A 12,666-nucleotide genomic window follows, 5' to 3' on the forward strand; every position below is an offset into this window, starting at 1 on the left:
CCATATTGGAAACTAGACCTCCCAAGGAACTTATCTAGATGTGTTGTGAGAACTTTGAACCCCCAAGTGTTTCACTACAGTTTACAACGCAGAGCCGTGAAAATAAAACATATTTTTTTTCCCACAAAAATGATTTTTAGCCCCCCAAATTTTTATTTTCCCAAGGATAACAAGAGAACTTGGACCTCAGAAGTTGTTGTTCAATTTGTCCCTAGTATGCTGATACCCCATATGTTGGGGTAAACCCCTTTTTGGACGCACGGGAGAGCTCGGAAGGGAAGGAGCACTGTTTTACTTTTTCAACGCAGAATTGGCTGGAATTGAGATTGGACGCCATGTCGCGTTTGGAGAGCCCCTGATGTGCCTGAACAGTGGAATCTCCCCAATTCTACCTGAAACCCTACCCCTAACCTCACCCCTAACCGTTTACTGAACATTTTCTGACAGTCATAAGTGCCACGTATATAAGTGCCACGTATATAAGTGCCACGTATTTAAGAGCCACGTATTTAAGTGCCACGTATTTAAGTGCCACGTATTTCAGTGCCACGTATTTCAGTGCCACGATATTTCAGTGCCACGATATTTCAGTGCCACGTATTTCAGGGCCACGTATTTCAGGCACTGAAAAATACGTGGCACGTAAATACTTCAGTGCCACGATATTTCAGTGCCACGATATTTCAGTGCCACGTATTTCAGTGCCACGTATTTCAGGCACTGAAAAATACGTGGCACGTAAATACGTGGCACATAAAAACGTGGCACTGAAATACGTGGCACTGAAATACGTGGCACTTAAATACGTGGCACTTAAATACGTGGCACTTAAATACGTGGCACTTAAATACGTGGCACTTAAATACGTGGCACTTAAATACGTGGCCACTGAAATATCGTGGCACTTATATATGTATATACGTATATAAACGTATATTTCAGTGCCACGTATTTCAGTGCCACGTATTTCAGGTTAGGGGTAGGGTTAGGGGTAGGGTTAGGGTTTTTTTTTTTTTCTTGTTTTCATGTGTTTTTCTATAAAAACGCATGCGTTTTACCGCGTTTACATGCATTTTTTCACACATGTGGTTTTTTTAAAAAACGCATGCAGATAAAAACGCAAGTGTGAAACCAGACTAAAAGACGCTTTTTATAGCAAAAAAGTTTTTGCGTCTCCACATTTTGAGACCTATAATTTTTCCACATTTTGGTCCACAGAGTCATGTGAGGTCTTGTTTTTTGCGGGACGAGTTGACGTTTTTATTGGTAACATTTTCGGACACGTGACCATTTTTTATCACTTTTTATTCCGATTTTTGTGAGGCAGAATAACCAAAAACCAGCTATTCATGAATTTCTTTTGGGAGAGGCGTTTATACCGTTCTGCGCTTGGTAAAATTGATAAAGCAGTTTTATTCTTCGGGTCAGTACGATTACAGCGATACCTCATTTATATCATTTTTTTATGTTTTGACGCTTTTATACGATAAAAACTATTTTATAGAAAAAATAATTATTTTGGCATCGCGTTATTCTGAGGACTATAACTTTTTTATTTTTTTGCTGATGATGCTGTATGGCGGCTCGTTTTTTGCGGGACAAGATGACGTTTTCAGCGGTAACATGGTTATTTATATCCGTCTTTTTGATTGCGTGTTATTCCACTTTTTGTTCGGCGGTATGGTAATAAAGCGTTGTTTTTTGCCTCGTTTTTTTTTTTTTTTCTTACGGTGTTTACTGAAGGGGTTAACTAGTGGGCCAGTTTTATAGGTTGGGTCGTTACGGACGCGGCGATACTAAATATGTGTACTTTTATTGTTTTTGTTTGTTTTTTTAGATAAAGAAATGTACTTATGGGAATAATATTTTTTTTTTTATTATTATTTATTTAGGAATTTTTTTTTTTTTTATTTTACACATGTGGAAATTTTTTTTTTTACTTTTTTACTTTGTCCCAGGGGGGACATCACAGATCGCAGATCTGATAGTGTGCACAGCACTCTATCAGATCCGCGATCATACTTTCATCGGAGCAGGCTGCAGCTTTCATCTGCAGCCTGCTCCGACCCGGAAGTGCTCCCTGCAGGACCCGGATACAGCCCCTCGGCCATTTTGGATCCGGGGCCTGCAGGGAGAAGACGTTCGGTACGAGGTGAGTACATCACCTTGTACCGATCGTCTCAGGGAAGCCCGCAGGGATCCCCCTCCCTGCGCGATGCTTCCCTGTACCGCCGGTACACCGCGATCATGTTTGATCGCGGTGTGCCGGGGGTTAATGTGCCGGGGGCGGTCCGTGACCGCTCCTGGCACATAGTGCCGGATGTCAGCTGCGATATGCAGCCGACACCCGGCCGCGATCGGCCGCGCTCCCCCCGTGAGCGCGGCCGATCGCGTATGACGTACTATCCCGTCGGCGGTCATGGGGGCCCACCCCACCTCGACGGGATAGTACGTCAAATGTCGGGAAGGGGTTAAAAGGACCCCCAGGGGGGATCGCGGTAAAAGTACTCGGGTTTCCCATAGACTTACATTGGGCTCGTTGCTCGGGTCGAGTACCCGAGTATTCCAATTTTCTTACCCGAGCAACGAGCATTTGAGCATTTTATTGCTCGCCCATCACTATTAATTACAATTACCTTATTTAGAAACTACCATTGGTCACAGAAAATAAAAATATAAAAATATTTGTTTTCCCATTAGTATTTGCTACGAATTGGTCATTCATACAAGTTACAACTGGATAGATACATTTGACTGTCATAAACCTGTCATTTTGAAATATCTATCTGTTTATAGTCATGATTACTTTTTCTAATGAGTATGTCTGTACCAAAATTAATAAAATAAGAATTGCATAACATGGTCAAAATTTGAGAGTCATCATTGGCTGATACCTTTTAATGTCTAACTGAAAAGATGGCAACAAATAGCAAGCTCTCAAGACTACTCATGTCTCTTCATCAGGCTCAGTATAACACAAAATCTGATGAGTCCTATATTTATACACAACAGGATATATAATAGTGCAGTAAATAAGTGAAGTGAGTTCACCTCACCTAAATGAAGGTCTGACGTTTAAATGGGCAGCTGCATGCTGAAAATAGACTATTTATTTTCCGCTTTGGTGGTCTTATACAGTACAGAGCAAAAGTTTGGACACGCCTTCTCATTTAAAGATTTTTCTGTATTTTCATGAGTATGAAAATTGTAAATTCACACTGAAGGTATCAAAACTATGAATTAACACATGTGGAATTATGTACATAGCAAAAAAGTGTGAAACAACTGAAAATATGTCTTATATTCTAAGTTCTTCAAAGTAGCCACCTTTTGCTTTGATGACTGCTTTGCACACTCTTGGCATTCTCTTCATGAGCTTCAAGAGGTAGTCATCAGAAATGGTCTACCTGAGAGACGATCCTTTACAATTGGTGCTAGAAGCATTGGCATGAATCCTGTGGGGTACGTGTGACTGCCATGTAGATACTCAACTTGGGATGCTTGATCAGAAGAATTTATTCTGCAGTATACTCAAAATGTTTCGGTTGAACATGAACCTTCTTCAGTTGGACTCCGCGTCTGGCGGTATGCACGCCTACACCACATTCTCCTAAAGTACCTCTTTCTGCATACCACGGCTGTGTTTCCTGTTGTGAATTTGGTTTCTGGGCTCCCCCGGTGGTCACTGGTGGTACTGAACTTGTGTGCTTCATCGCCTCTGTTCACCTGTTTCCATCAGGATGTGGGAGTTGTCTATTTAGCCTTGCTCCTCAGTCATTTCTATGCCGGCCAACAATTTTACCAGAAGCCTTTCTGTTGCATGTTCCTGCTCCTAGACTACTATCAGCTAAGTTGGACTTGTAGTCCTAAGTTTGTTTTGCATTTTTGTTCCAGTTCTCTGTGTTTGAATATTTCTGAGGCTGGAAGCTCTTGTGAGCTGAAATTGCCACTCTGGTGTCATGAGTTGATATTAGAGTCTTAAAGTAATTTCAGGATGGTGTTTTGAAAGGGTTTTCAGCTGACTGTGTAGTTCCCTTTTCTGTCTTCCTACTATCTAGTAAGCGGACCTCAATTTGCTAAACCTATCTTCATACTTCATATGTCAATTTCCTCTAAAATCACCGACATTATATGTGGGGGCTACTGTCTGCCTTTTGGGGAAAATTTCTCTAGAGGTAAGCCAGGTCTGTATTTTCCTCTGCTAGGGTCAGTCAGTTCTCCGGCTGGCGCTGGGCGTCTAGGGATAAAACGTAGGCACGCTACCCGGCCACTGTTAGTTGTGCGGTAGGTTTAGCTCACAGTCAGCTCGAGTTCCCATCTTCCAAGAGCTAGTCCTTTTGTATGCTTTACTACGGTCTCTTGCCATTGAGAACCATGACAGTTTGGCCGGCCAAGGGTTAAAATAATTGGCAGAAGAAAGGAGAGAAAAGAAGTCTGCAGATAATTTTTTTTTTTTTTTTCCTGAGTTTGCTCATTAGTTGATTCACTAGCATCTCTGCTTACTGCAGCCTACGTCTCTCTCTCCTTCTAATCCTTGAATGGTTCTGATTTCACCTGATGAAAATGGATCCTCAGAGTTTAGCTACAGGTTTGAATAATCTCGCTATGAAGGTTCAAAGTTTACAGGATTTTGTAATTCATGCTCCTATATCTGAACCTAGAGTACCTTTGCCTGAATGTTTCTCCGGGGATAGATCTCGCTTCCAGAATTTCAAACTTAATTGTAAATTATTTTTGTCTCTGAGATCTCGTTCCGCTGGAGATCCTGCACAGCAGGTCAGGATTGTAATTTCCTTGCTCCGGGGCGACCCTCAGGATTGGGCATTTGCTTTGGCACCAGGGGATCCTGCGTTGCTCAATGTGGATGCGTTTTTCCTGGCTTTGGGTTTGCTTTATGAGGAACCTCATTTAGAGATTCAGGCTGAAAAAGCCTTGATGGCCCTGTCTCAAGGGCAAGATGAGGCTGAAATATACTGCCAAAAATTTCGTAAGTGGTCTGTGCTTACTCAGTGGAATGAGTGCGCCCTGGCGGCGAATTTCAGAGAGGGTCTCTCTGATGCCATTAAAGATGTTATGGTGGGGTTCCCTGTGCCTGCAGGTCTGAATGAGTCCATGACAATGGCTATTCAGATTGATCGGCGTTTGCGGGAGCGCAAACCTGTGCACCATTTGGCGGTGTCTACTGAGAAGGCGCCAGAGATTATGCAATGTGATAGAATTCTGTCCAGAAGCGAACGACAGAATTTTAGGCGAAAAAATGGGTTATGCTTCTATTGTGGCGATTCAACTCATGTTATATCAGCATGCTCTAAACGTACTAAGAAGGTTGATAAGTCTGTTTCAATTGGTACTTTACAGTCCAAGTTTATTCTGTCTGTGACCCTGATTTGCTCTTTATCGTCTATTACCGCGGACGCCTATGTCGACTCTGGCGCCGCTTTGAGTCTTATGGATTGGTCCTTTGCCAAACGCTGTGGGTTTAATTTAGAGCCTCTGGAAGTTCCTATACCTCTGAAGGGTATTGACTCCACGCCATTGGCTAGTAATAAACCACAATACTGGACACAAGTAACTATGCGTATTAATCCGGATCACCAGGAGATTATTCGCTTCCTTGTGTTGTATAATCTACATGATGTGTTGGTGCTTGGATTGCCATGGCTGCAATCTCATAACCCAGTCCTCGACTGGAAAGCAATGTCTGTGTTAAGCTGGGGATGTCAGGGGACTCATGGGGACGTACCTTTGGTTTCCATTTCGTCATCTATTCCCTCTGAGATTCCGGAATTTTTATCTGATTATCGTGACGTTTTTGAGGAGCCTAAACTTGGTTCACTACCTCCGCACAGAGATTGCGATTGTACAATAGATCTGAATCCGGGCAGTAAGTTTCCAAAGGGTCGTTTATTTAATCTATCTGTGCCTGAACATGCTGCTATGCGGGAATATATTAAGGAGTCCTTGGAAAAGGGACATATTCGTCCTTCGTCATTTCCCTTAGGAGCCGGTTTTTTCTTTGTATCTAAAAAAGATGGCTCTTTGAGGCCGTGTATTGATTATCGGCTTTTGAATAAAATCACGGTTAAATATCAGTATCCTTTGCCACTGCTTACTGATTTGTTTGCTCGAATAAAGGGGGCCAAGTGGTTCTCTAAGATTGATCTTCGTGGGGCGTATAATTTAGTGCGAATTAAGCAGGGGGATGAGTGGAAAACCGCATTTAATACGCCTGAGGGCCATTTTGAGTATTTAGTAATGCCTTTTGGTCTTTCAAATGCTCCTTCAGTCTTTCAGTCTTTTATGCATGACATTTTCCGTGAGTATTTGGATAAATTTATGATTGTGTATCTGGATGATATTTTGATTTTTTCGGACGACTGGGACTCTCATGTCCAACAGGTCAGGAGGGTTTTTCAGGTTTTGCGCTCTTATTCCTTGTGTGTAAAGGGTTCTAAGTGCGTTTTTGGGGTTCAAAAGATTTCGTTTTTGGGGTACATTTTTTCCCCCTCTTCCATTGAGATGGACCCTGTCAAGGTTCAGGCTATTTGTGATTGGACGCAACCCTCTTCTCTTAAGAGCCTTCAGAAGTTTTTGGGCTTTGCTAATTTTTATCGTCGATTTATAACTGGTTTTTCTGATATTGCTAAACCGTTGACTGATTTGACTAAGAAGGGTGCTGATGTTGCTGATTGGTCCCCTGCTGCTGTGGAGGCCTTTCGGGAGCTTAAGCGCCGCTTTTCTTCCGCCCCTGTATTGCGTCAGCCTGATGTTACTCTTCCTTTTCAGGTTGAGGTCGACGCTTCAGAAATCGGAGCTGGGGCGGTTTTGTCGCAGAAAAGTTCCGACTGCTCCGTGATGAGACCTTGCGCGTTCTTTTCTCGTAAATTTTCGCCCGCTGAGCGAAATTATGATATTGGTAATCGGGAGCTCTTGGCTATGAAGTGGGCTTTTGAGGAGTGGCGTCATTGGCTTGAGGGGGCTAGACATCAGGTGGTGGTATTGACCGACCACAAGAATTTGATTTATCTTGAGTCTGCCAGGCGCCTGAATCCTAGACAGGCGCGCTGGTCGTTGTTTTTCTCTCGGTTTAATTTTGTGGTTTCTTACCTACCGGGTTCTAAAAATGTGAAGGCGGATGCCCTTTCTAGGAGTTTTGAGCCTGATTCCCCTGGTAATTCTGAACCTACAGGTATCCTTAAGGATGGAGTGATATTATCTGCTGTTTCCCCAGACTTGCGACGGGTCTTGCAGGAGTTTCAGGCGGATAGACCTGATCGTTGCCCGCCTGGTAGAATGTTTGTTCCTGATGATTGGACCAGTAGAGTCATCTCGGAGGTCCATTCTTCTGCGTTAGCTGGTCATCTTGGAATCTTTGGTACCAGGGATTTGGTGGCTAGGTCCTTCTGGTGGCCTTCCCTGTCGTGAGATATGCGAGGTTTTGTGCAGTCTTGTGATGTTTGTGCTCGGGCCAAGCCTTGTTGTTCTCGGGCTAGTGGATTGTTGTTATCTTTGCCTATTCCGAAGAGGCCTTGGACTCACATCTCCATGGATTTTATTTCTGATCTCCCTGTTTCTCAGAAGATGTCTGTCATCTGGGTGGTGTGTGACTGTTTCTCTAAGATGGTCCATTTGGTTCCCTTGCCTAAATTGCCTTCCTCATCCGAGCTGGTTCCTCTGTTTTTTCAAAATGTGGTTCGCTTGCATGGTATTCCGGAGAATATCGTGTCTGACAGGGGAACCCAATTCGTGTCTAGATTTTGGCGAGCGTTCTGTGCTAGGATGGGCATTGATTTGTCTTTTTCGTCTGCTTTCCATCCTCAGACTAATGGCCAGACCGAGCGAACTAATCAGACCTTGGAGACTTATTTGAGGTGTTTTGTGTCTGCGGATCAGGATGATTGGGTTGCCTTTTTGCCCTTGGCGGAGTTTGCCCTCAATAATCGGGCTAGTTCTGCCACCTTGGTTTCTCCTTTCTTCTGTAATTCGGGGTTTCATTCTCGTTTCTCTTCCGGTCAGGTGGAGTCTTCGGATTGTCCTGGAGTGGATGCTGTGGTGGAGAGGTTGCATCAGATTTGGGGGCATGTGGTGGACAATTTGAAGTTGTCCCAGGAGAAGACTCAGCATTTTGCCAACCGCCGTCGTCGTGTTGGTCCTCGTCTTTGTGTTGGGGACTTGGTGTGGTTGTCTTCTCGTTTTGTCCCTATGAAGGTTTCTTCTCCTAAGTTTAAGCCTCGGTTCATCGGCCCGTACAAGATATTGGAGATTCTTAACCCTGTGTCCTTTCGTTTGGACCTCCCTGCATCTTTTTCTATTCATAATGTCTTCCATCGGTCATTGTTGCGCAGGTATGAGGTACCGGTTGTGCCTTCCGTTGAGCCTCCTGCTCCGGTGTTGGTTGAGGGTGAGTTGGAGTACATTGTCGAGAAGATCTTGGACTCCCGTGTTTCCAGACGGAGACTTCAGTATCTGGTCAAGTGGAAGGTCTACGGTCCGGAGGATAATTCTTGGGTGACAGCCTCTGATGTTCATGCCTCCGATTTGGTCCGTGCCTTTCATAGGGCTCATCCTGATCGCCCTGGTGGTTCTGGTGAGGGTTCGGTGCCCCCTCCTTGAGGGGGGGTACTGTTGTGAATTTGGTTTCTGGGCTCCCCCGGTGGTCACTGGTGGTACTGAACTTGTGTGCTTCATCGCCTCTGTTCACCTGTTTCCATCAGGATGTGGGAGTTGTCTATTTAGCCTTGCTCCTCAGTCATTTCTATGCCGGCCAACAATTTTACCAGAAGCCTTTCTGTTGCATGTTCCTGCTGCTAGACTACTATCAGCTAAGTTGGACTTGTAGTCCTAAGTTTGTTTTGCATTTTTGTTCCAGTTCTCTGTGTTTGAATATTTCTGAGGCTGGAAGCTCTTGTGAGCTGAAATTGCCACTCTGGTGTCATGAGTTGATATTAGAGTCTTAAAGTAATTTCAGGATGGTGTTTTGAAAGGGTTTTCAGCTGACTGTGTAGTTCCCTTTTCTGTCTTCCTACTATCTAGTAAGCGGACCTCAATTTGCTAAACCTATCTTCATACTTCGTATGTCAATTTCCTCTAAAATCACCGACATTATATGTGGGGGCTACTGTCTGCCTTTTGGGGAAAATTTCTCTAGAGGTAAGCCAGGTCTGTATTTTCCTCTGCTAGGGTGGGTCAGTTCTCCGGCTGGCGCTGGGCGTCTAGGGATAAAACGTAGGCACGCTACCCGGCCACTGTTAGTTGTGCGGTAGGTTTAGCTCACAGTCAGCTCGAGTTCCCATCTTCCAAGAGCTAGTCCTTTTGTATGCTTTACTACGGTCTCTTGCCATTGAGAACCATGACAGTTTCCCCCTTCATATATCTATTTTGGCCCACTGACTTCCGGGCTCATACATCACGTATTCCGTATACGTAACTGAAGAAGGTTCATGTTGAACCAAAACATTTTGAGTATACTGCAAAATAAATTCTTTTGTTCAAGCATCCCAAGTTGAGAGCTAAGTTTTAGGTTGATTAAGTGTGTGGCGTGGGAGCCTAACTATAGCACCATTTTGTAGCTGTGCTCACGGTGTTGTTTCACACGCCATGTAGATACGGCATGTCTTGGGTAAAAGTGACTGCAGGAGCAAAACCAGACAACATGGAGGAGGTGATAAGGAAACTGGTGCAGTCTAATCTCCAGAAGCATCAGATGCAGCAGCTTCAGCACAGGCAGCATATGGAGGTCCTAGCCTAGGCGATCCATGGCAGAGCAATCATCCCACCCCCAAGTCAAGGTTATGATTCACATGTGAGGAAGATAATGAGAGCCTTGTAAAATATGACTCTGGGTGATGATGTCAAGGTGTTCTTGACTTTTTCAAAAGGGGAGAAAGGAAAGGGAGAAATTGCCTCTGGAGCAGTGGGCAGAGGATCTGGCACAATAGCTAATGGAAGAACTGCACTTGTTCCTTGTTAGATATACAATTGTGTGAAAAATTGTTTGCGCCCTTCTTGATTTCGTATTATTTTGCATGTTTGTCACACTTACATGTTTCAGATCACCAAGCAAATTAAAATATTAGACAAAGATAACACAAGTAAACACAAAATGCAGTTTTTAAATGAAGAAATGTAAACCTACAAGGCCCTGTGTGAAAAAGTTATTGCCCTAGAAACCTAATGAATGGTTGGGCTCCCCTTTGCAGCAACAAGTGCAATCAAGCATTTGCGATAACAGGCAATGAGTCTTTTGCAGCGCTCTGGAGGGATTTTAGCCCACTCATCTTTGCAGAATTGATGTAATTCAGCCATGCTGAAGGCTTTCCGAGCATGAACTGCCTTTATAAGGTCTTGCCACAGCATCTCAATTGGATTAAGATCAGGACTTTAACTAGGCCAGGCCAAAGTCTTAATTTTGTTTTTCTTAAGTCATTCAGAGGTGGACTTGCTAGTCTGTTTTGGATCATAGTCCTGCTGAGTAACCCAAGTGTGCTTCAGCTTGAGTTCATGAAAAGATGGCCGGACTTTCTCCTTCAGGAGTTTTTGGTAGATAGCAGAATTCATGGTTTCATTTACGACAGCAAGCATTCCAGGTCCTGAAGTAGGAAAACAGCCCCAGACCATCACACTACCACCAACATGTTTTACTGCTGGTATGATGTTCCTTTTCTAAAATGCTGTGTTACTTCTATGCCAGATGTAATAAGACATGCACTATTGAAAAAGTCCAACTTTTGTCTTGTCAGTCTGCAGATTATTGTCCCAAAAGCCTTGGAGATCATCAAAATGTTTCCTAGCAAAACTGAGATGAGACTTTATGTTCTTATTGCTCAGCAGTGGTTTACATCTTGGAACTCTGCCATGCAGGCCATTTTTGCCCAGTCTCTTTCTTATGGTAGAGTCATGAACACTGACCTTAGCTGATGCAAGTGAGGCCTGCAGTTCTTGGATGTTGTTGTGGAGTCTTTAGTGAGTCATCACTGCTCTCTTGGAGTAATTTTGGACAACTGGCCACTCCTGGGAAGGTTCACCACTGTTCCATGGTTTCACCATTTTTGGATAATAGCTCCCATTTTATTTCACTGGAATCCCAAAGCTTGAGAAATTGCTTTAGAACTTTTTCCATGCTGATAGATCTCAATTACTTTGCTTCTCATTTGTTCCAGAATTTCTTTGGATTGCGGCATGATGTTTAGCTTTTGAGGATCTTTTGGTCTATTTCACTTTGTCAGGCAGGTCCTATTTAGGTGATTTATTGATTAAATATGTGTGTCAGTAATCAGGCCTGCATGTGGCTAGGGAATTTGAACTCTGCTTCCCAAAGATGTGATAAACCACAGTTAATTTATGTTTTAAAGGGGGGGCAACCACTTTTTCCCTTAAATAGTAAAGACCTTCATTTTAAAAACTGCATTTTGTGTTTACTTGTGTTATATTTGTCTAATATTTAAATTTGTTTGGTGATCTGAAACATCTGTTTAGGGCCAAACATTTTGCACACAACTGTAAACCCAGGCCGTTAACGGGATTATACTGGGCCAGAAACCAGCCCGGTACCATGGAAAGTTAAACAGATAAACAGATATGTGGATTCATGAATCAAGATAAAAGAGCAGCCCAAAGTTAAATGATATATTTCATCTCCATAAGGGCACACTAGACAATATATTATATACACAATGGTTATACATATACAATGTTCAGATAAGCAAATACAGATAGTGGTAGGACAAAATATATAAGCAGAAAACATCAATTATTGGTTGATGTTTGACCAAGTGTGTACTTGCCGCAGGGGCATGGGCTGCCAGCTGTCTGGCCCATGCCTCTTAGCAGCTAAAAACTGCAAAACTTAAGATGTGTCATAATTCCTTAATAGACGGTTCTAGGGAGGGGGTTTTGGCGTCATTGGATCCGGCCAGACCCCTGCTATGTGTTAAGCCCAAACACAGCTTTGCTATCTGGTTTCAACTGTTTTCTCTATGCATCTCCATAGTCTTGGGTGCTAGAATGGGTCGAGACCCAGTCAGATGTATGCCATGTTCTGGGGATCTCAGAAATATAAGAAATGTGTGGCCAGGACACACGATAAGACTCCAAGCATGAACCAAAAATATATTTCGACCAAAGTAAATACAGATCCTGAAATTGATACAGACACATGACTCAGTAATTGTTGTAGAATCCTGACTCTTTAAACTTATACAGACCGCCAAACCTAAACCCCTAAGCACAGTCCTTAGCCTAACTACAGACTGCAGACTATATCTCAAGCACATCACTTACACTATGACAATCTTCTCATCCTACTTTGTGGAGTCTTCATCTGCTACCAAATAGTTTGAAGACATAACTAGATAATGGTAATAGGACCCTATCTGCAGGTTCTTCAACAATATTTGTATATAGCTGTATTTAGAGATGATTTCACATTTCTGTTTTGCCTCTAATCACAGAAAAAACATAACAAAACCTGAATTATCATTACAAGTACTGTCTGGGCCTGTGGTTTACCAACCAACTGTGGCAACCTTACTCCACCAATTGATGAGAAATCTGCAACATGATTTACTTCTATTGTTGTTTTTTCAAGCTTCTTTCTCCTCCACCTGATGCTCCATAATATGTATAAATGCATTTTACATTGTATTTCATGATATAGCTACATCCAGC

At 43.1% G+C, this 12,666-nt stretch overlaps 1 protein-coding gene across 2 annotated transcripts in view; it reads left to right on the forward strand.

Annotated features, from left to right (window-relative positions):
- KCNH8 (potassium voltage-gated channel subfamily H member 8) overlaps positions 1-12,666 on the forward strand; it is a 728,911-nt gene that overhangs the window by 635,335 nt on the left and 80,910 nt on the right. The gene's annotated exons all lie outside the window — the stretch shown is intronic.

The sequence above is a fragment of the Ranitomeya variabilis genome, chromosome 6, assembly GCF_051348905.1.
Source record: "Ranitomeya variabilis isolate aRanVar5 chromosome 6, aRanVar5.hap1, whole genome shotgun sequence".
In the NCBI taxonomy this organism is placed as follows: domain Eukaryota; kingdom Metazoa; phylum Chordata; class Amphibia; order Anura; family Dendrobatidae; genus Ranitomeya; species Ranitomeya variabilis.